Below are 15,122 nucleotides of genomic sequence, written 5' to 3' on the forward strand. Positions count from 1 at the left end.
GAATTTACAAAGATAGAATTTTGGATCCTCATTTATTTGATGGGAATATCAAAATATTGAGGACCTTCAACACAGCATTATTAGAGTTCGTGCTATGTCCGATATTAACTTATGTTTCTATATCAAGACACTCAATATCTTTCATAATATATCCATATATATATATATATATATATATATATATATATATATATATATATATCCATATATATATATATATATATATATATATATATATATATATATATCCATATATATATATATATATATATATATATATATATATATATATATATATATATATATATATATATATATATATATATATATATATATACAAATATGAAAGATATTGAGTGTCTTGATATAGAAACATAAGTTAATATCGGACATAGCACTCATGAAAGTGGCAAACCATAGACACGTGTTTCGGGCTTTTGGCCCATCATCAGTATGGTGCAGCCAAGTGTAAGGATGGGCAACACTTGGTTACCAAAAGATAGAAATATAGAAATACAAATGCACGAAGCCACCAACAGGAGCCAACCGCACATTTCATGAGTGCTATGTCCGATATTAACTTATGTTTCTATATCAAGACACTCAATATCTTTCATATTTGTATAATTTCCTGGACCCGGATGTCACGCAGGTAGCTATAGCTGCCTCCGTGGTGATTTTGATAGTTTTCTTGTGAACACGAGATCTATCAACTGAAACCACAAATGTGCGGTTGGCTCCTGTTGGTGGCTTCGTGCATTTGTATTTCTATATTTCTATCTTTTGGTAACCAAGTGTTGCCCATCCTTACACTTGGCTGCACCATACTGATGATGGGCCAAAAGCCCGAAACACGTGTCTATGGTTTGCCACTTTCCTGAGTGCTATGTCCGATATATATATATATACATATATATATATATATATATATATATATATATATATATATATATATATTCGAAGAAGGGCATTGTTGAGTTATCATGAACAAGGCCAGCATTTTGAGCATTTGCTGTGATTTAATGAAGAAAAGAGAAAGAGAACTTTCAATGTTTTTTTACTTTTACTAATAAACTTCATTTACAGCTTAGGTAGATCCATAAAAACAAATAAAACTGTGTTCGCTTCTTATAATTTTTTTCATCATACAAAGTTATAATATGGTCCTATGATGCCAATTCCGGGTTGATTCGAAGATAGGATGGGTAAAACATAGCAGCATCGGGTGTTATCCTAAGGAGTCTGAGAATACAACGCCGTAATATTTCTTGGGACGTCCTACTGTGATGTGAACTGAGATATTGTTAGCCCCCAGTGAGGGGCTAACATCATCTTTGGGATGAGGTAGAGATCGGTAATCCAGGATTGGCTCCATTGTAGTATCCTGTGAACATGTTTTGTATTCTTTTTAGGAAATCCTGGGGAACAAATGGATGATCAAGAAACTGAAAAATAGTGTTTCATATTTAGCAACCTAGTCTACAATAGGAACAATGGACGATTGGTAAACAAGTATTTAAACTACATCAAATTAAAAAAAAAGTGACATAAGCAAATTGTATGCCCAACATAAATTTTGAATCTCCTAGATTATTACTTCCTATAAGCCACTTGTGACGGTTCGAATACCATAAATCATTCATTAAATATCGGATTAAAGTCGTCCCACACAGAATGATATTTCGAAATGTAATAACAGCGAAACTCCATATTCAGCTAAACATTGATCTTTTGTGGTATCTAATCATTCCAATATAGAATACCGAACATTAATCAAAGATTATTATACTTGACGTTTCAGATAGCATGGTTTATTATTTATCACGAATCAGCGGGAAAGCGGTATTTTACTTAGATTCCCTAATTCAGCATGAATTGTGTGTTTGACAAAAGCTTGATAATTGCTTGAAGCCTCGAATTCCTATTAATTTCCAGAAGCGCTTGTTCGCTCATTGGTAGATTTGCACCAGCGGCGTACTTCGAATAAAGCAACACAAGTGACAGAATGAAATAGGGTATTCGAAGAAACCGTGAATAATTATCGTATCAATAATATTTCGAATGTTGTTAGTAAAAAAACATACAGTTGAGTCGATGAAAGAATACACATGCGTCATCAATACAAGTGAAAAATAAACACATAATGATTTGTTCAATCTGCGAAATATCTTCTTAGAATGATAGATTGCAGTCAGTATATAATTATATCAACGACTCCATTACTATAATAAGTGATTTACAAAAAATTAGTCGTAGATGGCAACGTTAGTTTTTCTATGTTATGAAAACTATAGAATAGCGCTATTTCACGCAACCATATAATGGTACCAGTTGCATAAATTTGTCCCAAGAGAGTAAAAAATTGTAAATAGAATTTTAATAACATGAATATGATATGAATGAGTGAAATATTACAATCCACATATGAAAATGAAAAGACAACATCAGAGAAAACTAGTAATGTTTTCTTTAAGAACCGTCTAACAGAATATGTTTTTTTTTTTAAGTGAAGAGGTGACAAATGCTTCGTCAGTGCATCACAAATATAGTTCTAAATTTTGTGATATCCTAGAGAAAGCTGGATCGGTGAAACGAGGTTTTGTGCATGGGTACAGATGGTTTCTGTCGAAACCAGGCATTTATGTTGTTAGCCTCGGAACGCCTCTGAATTTTTGCAGAGAGATATGAAGGTTTTTTTCGTAAAAAAAAGTTTGTGATAGAGTTAGCAATGCTGTGAAATGAGCCGCTTGTTCGACGAACATCAGTAAATGTTCAGTAAAGTGCTTGGAAGTGAACGGCCAGCGATTCGAACATATTTTGAAATATTCCACATGATTGTTTTACTTTTTTATAATTATTCATATCAATATTTCCAATTTCAAGTTTCTTGGTGCTTTTTTAAAGTTTATCCAAACATATTGAAATTGTTCTGAATTCGTATAAATTTCTTGAGGTTCATTGGCGGTAGATTCGGATACATTTCATTGAAATTTCTACATGTTCTGCTGATAATTTTGTCACACTGTCCAAAAATAATAAACATATTCATAAGAACTTCGTTTGAATAGTTTTGTTCCATCGTTTTGAAGGTATTTGCAACTTCTGAAGTAACGAAAATGTCGATATTATTAGGAGAATGTCACAACGCTACTGTCAAATAGTAATCATGGCCTGCTTACCAAATACCGAATGGAAATACCATTCTGAAGGGACATTTTCACAAATAAATGTTCATAAGTCCGAAACTTGACTAGTTAGGTATAGGTATGATATACATAGAAAGAAAGCAAATTTCAGCAGGTTTCCGAATTTTCAATAATATACAGGGTGTTCTATTTAAAATAATCAAATTTCAGCAACTTTTTCAAGCAAACGAAAAAACTGTATTTTTTTACCACCCTGTATTGAAGTAACGGAGATTAAGCTAACGTGTGGGAAGTGTCCAAGTATCATCTAACTCCAAACCAAATTTCGATATCATAGTACTTCTTAACTAAAAGATATCGGCATTTTTAGAAGTCATGATTTTCGAAGAAAAAAATTGAAATTAATTTTTATTTCGAAAACGGTAACAGATAGGTATAGGGAAATATCAAGAAAAGTTGTCGGGCAATTGTTGGAGATTCCAAAAATAATATTATATACAGAGTGTTCCATTTGAAAAATCAAAGTTGCTACTGCTTTCTAATAGAAGCGGCAACATCGCATTGTCGAAAATATTTTAGTTAGCTAGAGAATGTCCGAAAATGTCCTCCATTGAATTTTCAAAGTGATCCGTTGTCTGGTTCACCAGAAACGTCTAATGTGCCATCCACCGTGAATCAGCCTGTATACCCCATTTCATCCTCGATCGTTAATAGACTTTAAATAGTGTTTTTCATAATGAGCACACCCCCATTACTATTTTCTGCTGTTTTTAATGTTTGCCTCTTCAAAAGTAATTTGTAATGGCGTATTTATATTTTTATTACTTGCTGTTCAGTACCTCGTGTACGACCAAATTTCAATAAGACCCAACACGAATGGGTAGTACTCTATGTTATGGCGAATGCGCTCAACCTTCATTGCCATAATTAGAGGCGTGTTAGGTCACACATAAACATATTTTTGTTTTGTAAATAACTACTATGAAGCATGTTGCGAAAATAGCTTTTATATCTACTTCTTATAATATAAATAAAATAAATTATGGTTAATCGATATTTTCTAATGTTTGGCGAAGTCGCTAATGTTTTAGGCTTTGTAAGAAAAGTAGTGTTGTGAATTTGTTGTTTGTAATATTTTTCAAAAAATATGAAGCATGCAAAAATATTCCTTATGGAAAGTTCAGATGAATTCCTATCAACAGGGTTCTAATAATTTCCAGATGTTCATACGGGATATATCTATTGGAACTACAGAATTTACAAATTTTTTCATGCCGTGCTTTTCAACATTCACTGTTTCATGGCATGTATTTCAGAAAGTACTGAATACGAGATATCATCACAAGCTACATATACAATACATACTCATTTGAAAAATTTGAACATTTCGAGAAAAAAATTTAATTTGTTTTGAAGTTATTGGAATTAATTGGCGCTCCGGGGCGACTTCATTGAAAATGAAAAGCACGTTCCCATATCACTTCTGTAAAAACGAATGATCCGTCCATAGTATTGAATGTAACGTACAAACACTTCATCGCCACGTATACCCAAGAATAATATCTATCTCTCACATTTACCCACCCATTATTTCGAAAGTATAATAATGAAATCAGACCATGCAAATGAAGAAACATATTGCTTACATTCATATCATTCATTCACTAGGAACCTATCAATGATTATAAACATCTGAAACTCTCAAGAATATAAAAAAATGAAGATAAGTGTATAATGTCAATCAGGAAATGGTAATGACGAATACAGGTAACTATTTTTAATTTCATATTTGAGAATGGCAACTTGATGGCAACTTGTTCAAAAAATTAGAAGAAAAATTAAGCAGCATCGTTGCAATTTCACCTACTTCCTATTTTTTGCCATTTACTACATTCCCATTCATGAAATCGAGTTTAAATAGCGTTGTATATTTTGCTTCCTATGAGTATAGGATGAGTCAACAAGATTCCCTCGGTCCATTGCTATCAGGGAAAACATTTTTTTGAATTGCTCATTTTTTTTCGCAGTCATATCGATAAATACTATCTTTTAAAATTATTCTCCCTCAAACTGGGTGATTCAGCAGAGCGTCGACAACCCAGTATATGAATACGTCATTCGATTCCATATTTCACACTTCGACACGTGTTTCTATTACCAAGTGATCATCTTCAAGAGAAAGATCTTCCTCTTGAAGATGATCACTTGGCGATGGAAACACGTGTCGAAGTGTTAAAATAACGGTTTGGTGTTGAGAAAAAACTCCACTAATATCCATTACTACACCAAAGGTTCCAAACAGTGCACCCAAGGACGGTAATAAATTAGTCGATAACCTATATTCAATTTTATATGGCATTTTTGAGGATCATATACCCAAATTCAAAAATTTTAGTCATGTTTATCCTAAATGGTTTCATTCTGATATCATAGAGAACATTGAACAGAAGGCTAAATTCAGAAAAAAATTCAGGAAATTTAGACTTGATGAGGATATATTTGAATTCCAACGTTTGCGTGCTTTGATTAAAAGCCAAATAAAAACCGCACATGATATCTATCTTGCAAACATACAAACAATGTTGTCTAGAGATCCTAACAAATTTTGGTCATATGTTCACTCTAAGCACAAGAATACCAGGATCAGTAACCTACTTGTGAAACAAACTCGAGAATTCTCAAGATATTGTTGATGTCTTCAGTAATTTTTTCAGTGAGGTGTATTCAAAATCTGGCTCACTTTTGAACAAAGTTGGTACAGTGAATAATAATGTTCATATTCATTGTTACCCCATTCAAGGAAATGAGGTTATATCTGCAACTGAAAAACTAAAGGACAAACTGACATCAGGCCCAGATATGATCCCATCATTTTTGTGCAGGAACATTGGCAAAACCTTCAACGAGAATTTTTAATTCATGTCTGATATCTGGAACATTCCCAGATATTTGGAAATTAGCTAGAGTATGTCATATATACGAAAGTGATGAAAAATCATACATAGAGAATTACAGACCCATATCTATTTTATGTATGTGTTCTAAAATTTTTGAGATTATTTTATATAATCGCATATATGCTTTTGTTCAACGGCAACTATCTAAAAATCAACACGGATTTCTTACTAAGCGTTCTACTGTTACAAATCTAGTCATTATTACTCAATTCATTTCCGAGAAATTAGATGAAAATGGCCAAGTTGATGTTATATACACGGATTTCTCCAAAGCATTTGATAAAATTGATCATGGTATCTTGCTAAATAAACTGATGAGTTTTGGTTTTTCGAATACTGCCTGTCAGCTGATGTAATCCTAACATGTAGAAAACAATTCGTCTTCTATAACGGTTATAAATCTAGAACATATATAGCTTCTTCTGGTGTGCCTCAGGGCTCCAACCTAGGTCCTCTTTTGTTTTTATTGTTTATTAATGACTTATGTGAAAGTTCAGCTTGTGAGCGGTTATGCTTCGCGGATGACTTGAAATTATTTTCTATAATTAAGGAAGTAGGTGATTGTGTAAATCTTCAATCTCAATTAGAATTTCTTGTTGCTTGGGGTAGCAATAATAAATTGAAACTCAATGTGGAGAAATGTAAAGTGTGAGTTATAGTCGAAAAAAAGAGGTTTATACATTCCCGTATGTAATACAGGATTCAGATCTGCTGAGATGTAATGGGATCAAAGACCTAGGCGTAATATTCGATCATACCATATTAACCAAATTAACATTTGGTAGACATATTTCACAAAAAGTTTCAGAATCTCTCAGAGGTTATGGTTTCATTGTTAGAAATCGCAGAAACTTTCATAATATTAAAGCCATGAAGCTGTTGTATTCCACCTACGTACGTTCGAAGATAGAATATGCAAGTATCGTCTGGAGTCCATTCTATGAGATTCATAATAGCCATTGAAAGAGTTTAAAGAAAGTTTTGTAAATTTCTCATTTTCAGAATAGATGGTTCTTACCCTGAGAGAGGTATCAGTAATGATGTCATATATGAACGTTTGGAACTTTTTAGTTTAGAGCATCGCAGAAAATTTGCGTCGCTCATATTTTTATTCAAGTTAGTGAATGAGAGAGTTGACTGTCCTAAAATTCTTGAATAAATTAACTTCAATATACCACGGCCAGCTTCACGATCTCAATCCATTTTCAGACCTCTCAGAGCAAGAACTAACATTATGCGAAATTCCCCAATATATGGTATGTGCACAAATTTCAATAGCATTTGTGCCCATGGTGATTTATTCTTTACTAACCTTCACAATTATTAGAATGGCTAACATGTACTTGAAGTAGGTAATTAAAATTAGTTTTTCTTTTTTGTTCATTTTATTTTCCGTTTATGGTTAAGCATTGTGAATAAAATTTTATATTGTCCTGTAAATGGGTAACTGTTGGACAATAAAGCTATTATTATTATTATAACAATGAGTTTTTCAATTCATTGGACGAAGTTTCATATGGAACAAGACATATAATGTGGCTACAACAAGACGGTGCATCACCACATTTTAAAACTGAGTTACGAGAGTACCTCAACGATCGTTTCAATAAAAAATGGATATGTAGAGGTGGGCCTTCGGCGTAACCACCCAGATCACCCGACCTGACCAAAATGGATTTTTTTTGGGGGAAGTATCAAATGGATTGTCTACCAAACTCCTCCATCACCTATATCATTATATTATTATTATATTATTATATTATTACATCAAGAAATCAAAGAAATAGAAGACATGAAACAAAGAATCACTAGAGCTTTCAGAGAAACCCCAGAGGATATGCTGGAACGTGTAGAGAATTCGTTTAAAAAAAGACTAATATTGTGTATTTCAGAAAATGGTTGCCATTATGAACATTTTTTGGACCGCTCTCCGCAAGCAACCTATATATTTTTTCCGAAAGTTGAGGTTCCCGATATTGTGAAGTGATGTTGACTAACTATTCCTAAAAAAATTGACTTCCAAATAAATTACTCCACGACGTTTCGATTTTTAATATCCTTTATCGTCTTCAGGTGACTTCATAAGCATATATCCATGATTTGTCACCAGTTATGTCCCTTTAAGCAAAATGGATCGCCGGTGACGTCATTCAACAATTCTTGAGCGATACTCATGCGACGGTTTTTTTTGGTCAAAATTCAACAATTTTTGGAACAAACTTTGCTGTCACACGCTTCATGCCAAATTTTTCGAAAAATTGCATGGTATAAGACAACCAATGTGCCGACATTCTCAGTAACTTCTCTAATAGTGAATAGAAGATTCTTCATTACAATTTTCTTCACGTTATTGTAGCAAAGAATCTACAAGGAAAGGCACAATTGTTTCCTTCCATATTTGAGATTGAAAAAACACCGGCGGTCCCTAATATATTTGGTAAGATTTCAGATTGCCGAAAAATAATGACAGAAAAACAGGAATGTCTACGAAAGAGTAGAACTGATAAAATTACCAGACAAGTGACTATCAAAACAAATATTCCGAGAGCAACAAGGAACACCAACTTGTGAATCTTGAACCAAATGGAAATTGTGACAAATATTTCAATTGATGAATTCTAATTCCGGCTCACGAAAATATGAAACATTTCAAATGTTTCCTTGCGTGAAGCTGTTCAATCAAAGGAAATATGAATGAAAGACAAGAAAGAAAATGTTTCAATCAAACTTTTGAAACTTCACTAATAAATTTTCCTCCGTTCACGGTAGGTTTAACTAACTGGAATTTTCCCGAGTTTCAACGTTGGTTTCTATTAAACCCAATTTTATGACGGTCGATCTGCACGATTTTATGATCCTTTGTTACATTTTCGCAAAGTAAGCAACAAAATATAGACAATTGAGAGATACGGTGATCCTTCCATTAAAAGCGAGATGAACGGAATATTGGAGTTAAAATAGACGTTTTAATTGCAATTCTGAATATTCGAACAACGAAACTTTTCGATTTAATTAAGCAATTTGATTCAATTCGGAGTTTCTGAATGTGATCAATCTACAATATTTAATGGAAAGGAAAATTCATGCTGAGTTCTATCCATGTTATTGGGTATGAGTATTTCTGTATGTAATACAAAGATAGTATTAGCGTCTGCAAAATAAAAAAAAATTGATTCACGGTACGCAGACATGGAAGTAAAACTGAATTGGAAAAATGTGACCCAACCGAGATTGAAACCAGGTTCGCTTGCATTTATCAACTACCCTATCAGAATTTGTGAGGTTTTCACTAGATTTGTGAAAATGTTACAATGAAGTACTACTTGAACAACTCTGTTTTGATGACTTTGTCTAATAATATCAAGTTTATTATTTGTTACGATCTGTTTCGGTTTATTAGACCATTCTCAAGTAACTTGAGTAATTTTTCAAGTTACTTGAGAATGGTTTATTTAATAAACCGAAACCGGTCGTAACAAATAATAAACTCAGTAGAAATTAGACAAAAGTGTTACTTGTTACATCCGGTTTCGGATTATTAGACCATTTTCAAATAACTTGAGTAATGAACCAAAACCGGTCGAAACGAATAAAAAACTCACTGGAAATTAGACAAAAGTATAATTTTTCACAACCGATTTCTGTTCATTAGGCCATTTTCAAGTATTTTGAAGAGTTACTCAAGTTACTTGAGCGAAACCGGTCGTAACAAATAATTAACTCAATAGAAATTAGACAAGAGTATTATTTGTTACGCCCAGTTTAGACCGAAACCGGTCGTAACAAATGATAAAATCAGTATAAATTAGTTTAGTGTAGTTTAATCAGTCCATTCATCTCAGGTGGATGGGGGTTCATGCAGGTAGTCTTCTTCTTTTTGTCTCATGGTGTGGGGAAAAGGAACGTAGAATATTCCAAGATATCTCTTCAGTTGGAGTGTGAAGGGTTTTGTGGGGTCTTTTTTCAACATTGTGGTGTCTAAATGTTCTATTATTTCTTGCATTTTTGAATCGTATTGTTGTTTACTCAGACATACTTTGCTGTTACCTTTGTCTGCTCTGGTGAACATTAGTTCTTCTTCTTCTACCTTCTTGGATATAGTTTCAACTGACTTCATGACTTTATTATTTATAAGTGAATGATTTGCTTTCCGCTGATAGGTATAGGCAATGTAGGTATAAATACCTACTCAGATTTCAATGTAATCTAATCAGTTTTGAAAATGATTAATGACCGAAGCTAGTCAACAAATATAAAACTATCGTGGAAAATAGACAAAATTGTGTTTTCATAGTGTATCCTCAGTGAACATGAATTTCCACAAAAAAAAACAAGTCGTCACTAAAACGTGGAAAAACGTTCTCAGGAAGTTTATTATATGTAAACGCAGTGAAGTTCGAGGTGTACTGAGTTGAACCTCAAAACGATGAGCAGCCACAGTCCGTCGTGTATTTTGATATGTACCGCTCTTCGTGGAATCAAATGTGCCAAGTCACTTGTACACTGAAAGTATATATAGAAGAGAGACAAGTTTACAATGATATAGTCAATATATTTTAGGTACCTGTGATAGTTACCTAAAATAACAAAAATGTTACCTGAGTTGTCAACAACTCATCTGAGACACCAAGACAATAATTATTCAATTCCATAACATATCAAAATCACTGATTGTTGATCCAAAACTCTTCTTGTGGATTGCAAATACTGATGTATCCTAAGTTGTCAAAATTCACAAATTCAATAGGGGAGAGCTGCATATCTCAGATTGGTCATTCAGGTTTTTTGTCAGTATATTCATCTCCAATGCTTTCAACAAATTTATAACCGTATATTTTCCTGTTTTCTTCATTTATTGTGTGGTTTGTTTCTTGTAGATGTCCATTATATGACCTATCACTTGTGAGTTTTGCGTTGAAAAACAGGTTCCCTCAATTATTCTCACTAGTAAATGACGTAATTATGTTTCAAAGAACATTAGGTCTTATTGACAAAGCTGCATATTTTCATCAGTCATCATAAACATAAGCATATATATATATACCTATATAATATGCATATACACACATATATACACACACATACATATATAGGGTACAAATAATGTTAAAATACTCAAACACGTATTAAATTGATTAAAGATATCATACAATAAAAAATACCAAAAAATGTTTAAAATGTTCAAATGCAGTATACCCTAATTTGTTTAATAAAAAATACAGTTGATAAAATAAATTAGAGAAAGCGGTCCTAATAGAACTCCCTTAAACTGTAATAGGGTCTACCACATAATAAGTATTTTACTGATTTTCGAAATACACAGCTGTCCTCTAAAATTTTAATATGGTCAGGTAAATGATTAAACATCTTGAGACCATTATAATATATAGAGTCTTTAACTAGAGTAGAGGCTGGTATGGGTAATGTTAGGTCATTAGATTGACGAAGGGCATAATAATTGGAGTAACCGCTAAATGTCAATTTATGTTTGTTAATCAAATATACTGTTTTCAAAATGTAGATTCCAAAAACTGTCAAAATATTATGTAATTCAGGAGTCTCGACTTTTGGCATCACACATTAATCTTATAGCCCTTTTCTGAATAATGAACACCGTCTGTGACTCGACAAGTGAGAAATAAGCCGATTTAGCGGCAGACAAACCAAGATCCTTATATGTTATTCTCACTGCAAAACACCCTGAAGCTAGCTTTCTATTGGGGGTTACAATGTGATCGGCGAATTTGAGTTTATTGTCAATCATTACTCCCAAAAATTTACTACTAGGTCTGTTTTCAATTATCCTGTCCGCGTTCATATGTTGGTAAAGGAATGCTCTCAATAAAGCAGCGGAATAATATTAAATTTGTTTTGGAAACATTGAAAGACAGCAGATTAGAGTCGCACCACATTTTAATTTTTTTCATATGTGCACTTATATTCTCGTGTAGATTACATAAAGTTTTATCACGCCACAATATTGTGGCGTCATCAGCGAATGAAGTAAATTTTCCTTTTATATCGATAGATGCTAAATCGTTTATGTATAGCAGCAAAAGTATCGGTCCCAGTATTGAAACTTGTGGTACGCCATTTTTTATTTCACCTTCTGATGAGGATTATGAGGTTTTCACAATCTGACTTCTTCCTGTGAGATAATTTTCGAACCACTTTTGAGTAATTCCCCGGATGCCATAGTGATATAGTTTTTTCAGCAGTATTCCATGATCTACACAGTCAAAGGCTTTAGCAAAGTCACAGAACACTGCTGCTGATTACTCTTTTTTATTAATATTTCCATAAACGTCATATAACGAAGAAAAGATAGCATCATGGGTGTTCTTTTTTGATTGAAAGCCGAACTGATTGTTGCTTATGACACTATTATTATTTAAACATATAGGACGGAAGTTTGAAGGATCACTGATATCATCACCTTTGTGCAATGGGATAACTATTGATTTTTTAGGCATGAAGAGAATGTTCCGGTCTTGAAGGATGAGTTTATTACGAACGCTAGAGCATTTAATGTGGTATCAGGAAGGTTAGCAAAAATAATAATTGAAGTTTCGTCTATTCCTGCGGCCTTTTCATTTTTAAAATTCAGTATGAAACTATTTTCTGAAATATATTCATTTAGTAGTAAGAATAATGCAAAAACCCTAAAGGGATAGGTAGAGAAAATTTGGCATATATCACACATTAATTTGGTGACTGTTTAGCAGCTTCTATAGACCGAACAGGTTGTTATTTCACGCACCGATTGCAGGTGCCTGAAGGACATTCACTATATTATTGTATATTTAAGGATTTGTTTGTCAAACTGCGTCAGTTTACTTGAGAATGGATAAGTAAACAGAAACCGGTTGTAACAGATACAAATGTTAGTAGAAATGAAACCAGAGTTATTTTCTCCATCCCATATTTAATATGAATCTCAACAAAATAAATAGGTTCATATACTTACCCCTATGAGCCAAGATTTTCAGTCGGGAATCTGACTTTCTAGCAACTCATTTGTTTTTTACAGTGTACAAGTTATTATTATCACTACTTATTCGCTTGTACAAAATCACAAATATTTAATAATGATTCAACAATTGAATGATTTCACAAGAATAATTCATAGCACGAGTCATGTAGGTGATAAAATATATTTTGGTCAATATTCACTCGACCCCATTTCAAAAATTTCATGTGGTAGCTTTCAAAAAGAACTAAAAATATGTCACTCATAACATCACATTCGTTGATCTTCATCAGTTCGGACTTCCATTATCTGATACTATATGAAATGATTTGAACATCGAGTGGTCCCAAGCTGAGATCATACACAGGGAGGAACATTGATTAAGGAGGAAATTCAAAGAAGCCGCATACATGTTGTCTAACAGTGTATTCAGCCAAGCTAGCATAGAGATACGCAACATATGGAAACCCATAATCAAGCGAAATACGGCCAACTCCCGCCAAACGGTCATCTCCCACTAAACCGGTGAAGCGGAAAAAGGAAAGTGGAGATAAGTGAAAGTACTCGAATGACCTATAAGTAGTCATCTCTCGGGGTAAGGAGGAATTAGTCCAGTCATCACCCGAAGACGATTGTGGATACTTACAATCGAAACGTCGTGAAGTAACTTGGCTTGGATTCACTTAACTTTTTATTTTTTGTTCAATAGTTTTATTTTTCATTGTATTTTACTTCACTCTCATTTGATTTCAAGTTTTTTTGCCTAATATAATTGTTATTTTCAGCTATTCATTTTTGATTCTTCTTTTTTATCAGTTCATTCAGGGATTTCAAATTATTTTATATAATATCAGACAATGGAAGCCCGAACTAATGAAATTCATCATGAAACATTGTCAATCACCTTCAAACATCGCATTTGATGTTTCACTATTGGGTAATGAAAATATTTTTCGAATTCTTTGTGAATGCTCATCATTATATTCAGTTCCTTAGGCCATCTTTCTTCTTTTGCACATATCTTGGATTTATAGAAAAGATTGATCTCATTCATTCGTTTATTATGTCAGCGATAACATTTTGAAATTAATGTTACAATCAAATTCAACTTTCTCAAGTTAGACGACCCCCTGTATCATAACTTGAAACTTCCGAGCGTTTTGCTTTCAGGCGCAATACATTAGAGGACACACTAATTGGAATTTCTGTTTCGGCACGTTCGTCTCTCAAAGGAGATGTGAATCCTTTATAATGAGGATGAAATTTCATAACGATTACCTACAATGCATGAAGGATATGATTTCTTTCTTTAGACAATATTCTTCTTGTGATATGAGAGCAGTCAGGAATGAAATATTAATTGTCTGACCGAGAACTGCTGAAACATGTTCGTGATATTCAATTACGGGAATGAGATATTAATTAGAGAAACGAAACGGAATGAATAAATTTCGCAGGAAGCGAGATTTTTTTTGTATTTCTCCCTGGTACATCTGAACTCCAATTAGAATATTTCAGATTTTAAAAGAAATTCACCAATCAATCAATTATGGTTCACTCATTAGGAATGTGATAATAGTGGTTTCGACAGCAATAATTCATTTTCATATTTATTTTCCGCTTGTTCAATTTCATTTAATGATCAGTCACGTGTCAACAAACACAGATGACGTCACTTGGTCACAAACTTTGTTAGGTCAATATTATTTTGTAATAATTTCCGTTCCGTTCCATTGTAATAATTTCTTCGAATTTACTCACAACTCGAGAACGATTTCAAGATGAGAAGTGATATTATTCAGTTGATAGTTCCAATTTGACCAAAACTGATTGTTTTTCTGAAGGTGATTGACAATGTTTCATGACGAATTTCACTAGTTCGGACTTCCCTTGTCTAATATATAAAATGATTTGAAATCCCTGAAACAACTAAAAAAGAAATAAATAGCTGATAATAACAATTATATTAAGCAAAAAAACCTGAAAAGAAATAATAGTGAAATAAAATATAACTTAAAATGAAACAATTGAACAAAAATTAAAAATAAA

At 32.9% G+C, this 15,122-nt stretch overlaps 1 long non-coding RNA gene across 1 annotated transcript in view; it reads right to left on the reverse strand.

The window, feature by feature from the left end:
- Positions 1–1,041: 1,041 nt before the first annotated feature.
- Positions 1,042–15,122, reverse strand: part of LOC141485800 (uncharacterized) — a 78,388-nt gene continuing 64,307 nt past the window's right edge. Inside the window, exon 2 of the long non-coding RNA XR_012467470.1 lies at positions 1,042–1,384. This is a non-coding gene — a long non-coding RNA (uncharacterized lncRNA). The remainder of the gene's footprint in view (positions 1,385–15,122) is intronic.

The sequence above is a fragment of the Leptinotarsa decemlineata genome, unplaced genomic scaffold (assembly GCF_025532065.1).
Source record: "Leptinotarsa decemlineata unplaced genomic scaffold, Ldec_3_MD MMD2_tig00026336_RagTag_RagTag, whole genome shotgun sequence".
Lineage (NCBI taxonomy): Eukaryota > Metazoa > Arthropoda > Insecta > Coleoptera > Chrysomelidae > Leptinotarsa > Leptinotarsa decemlineata.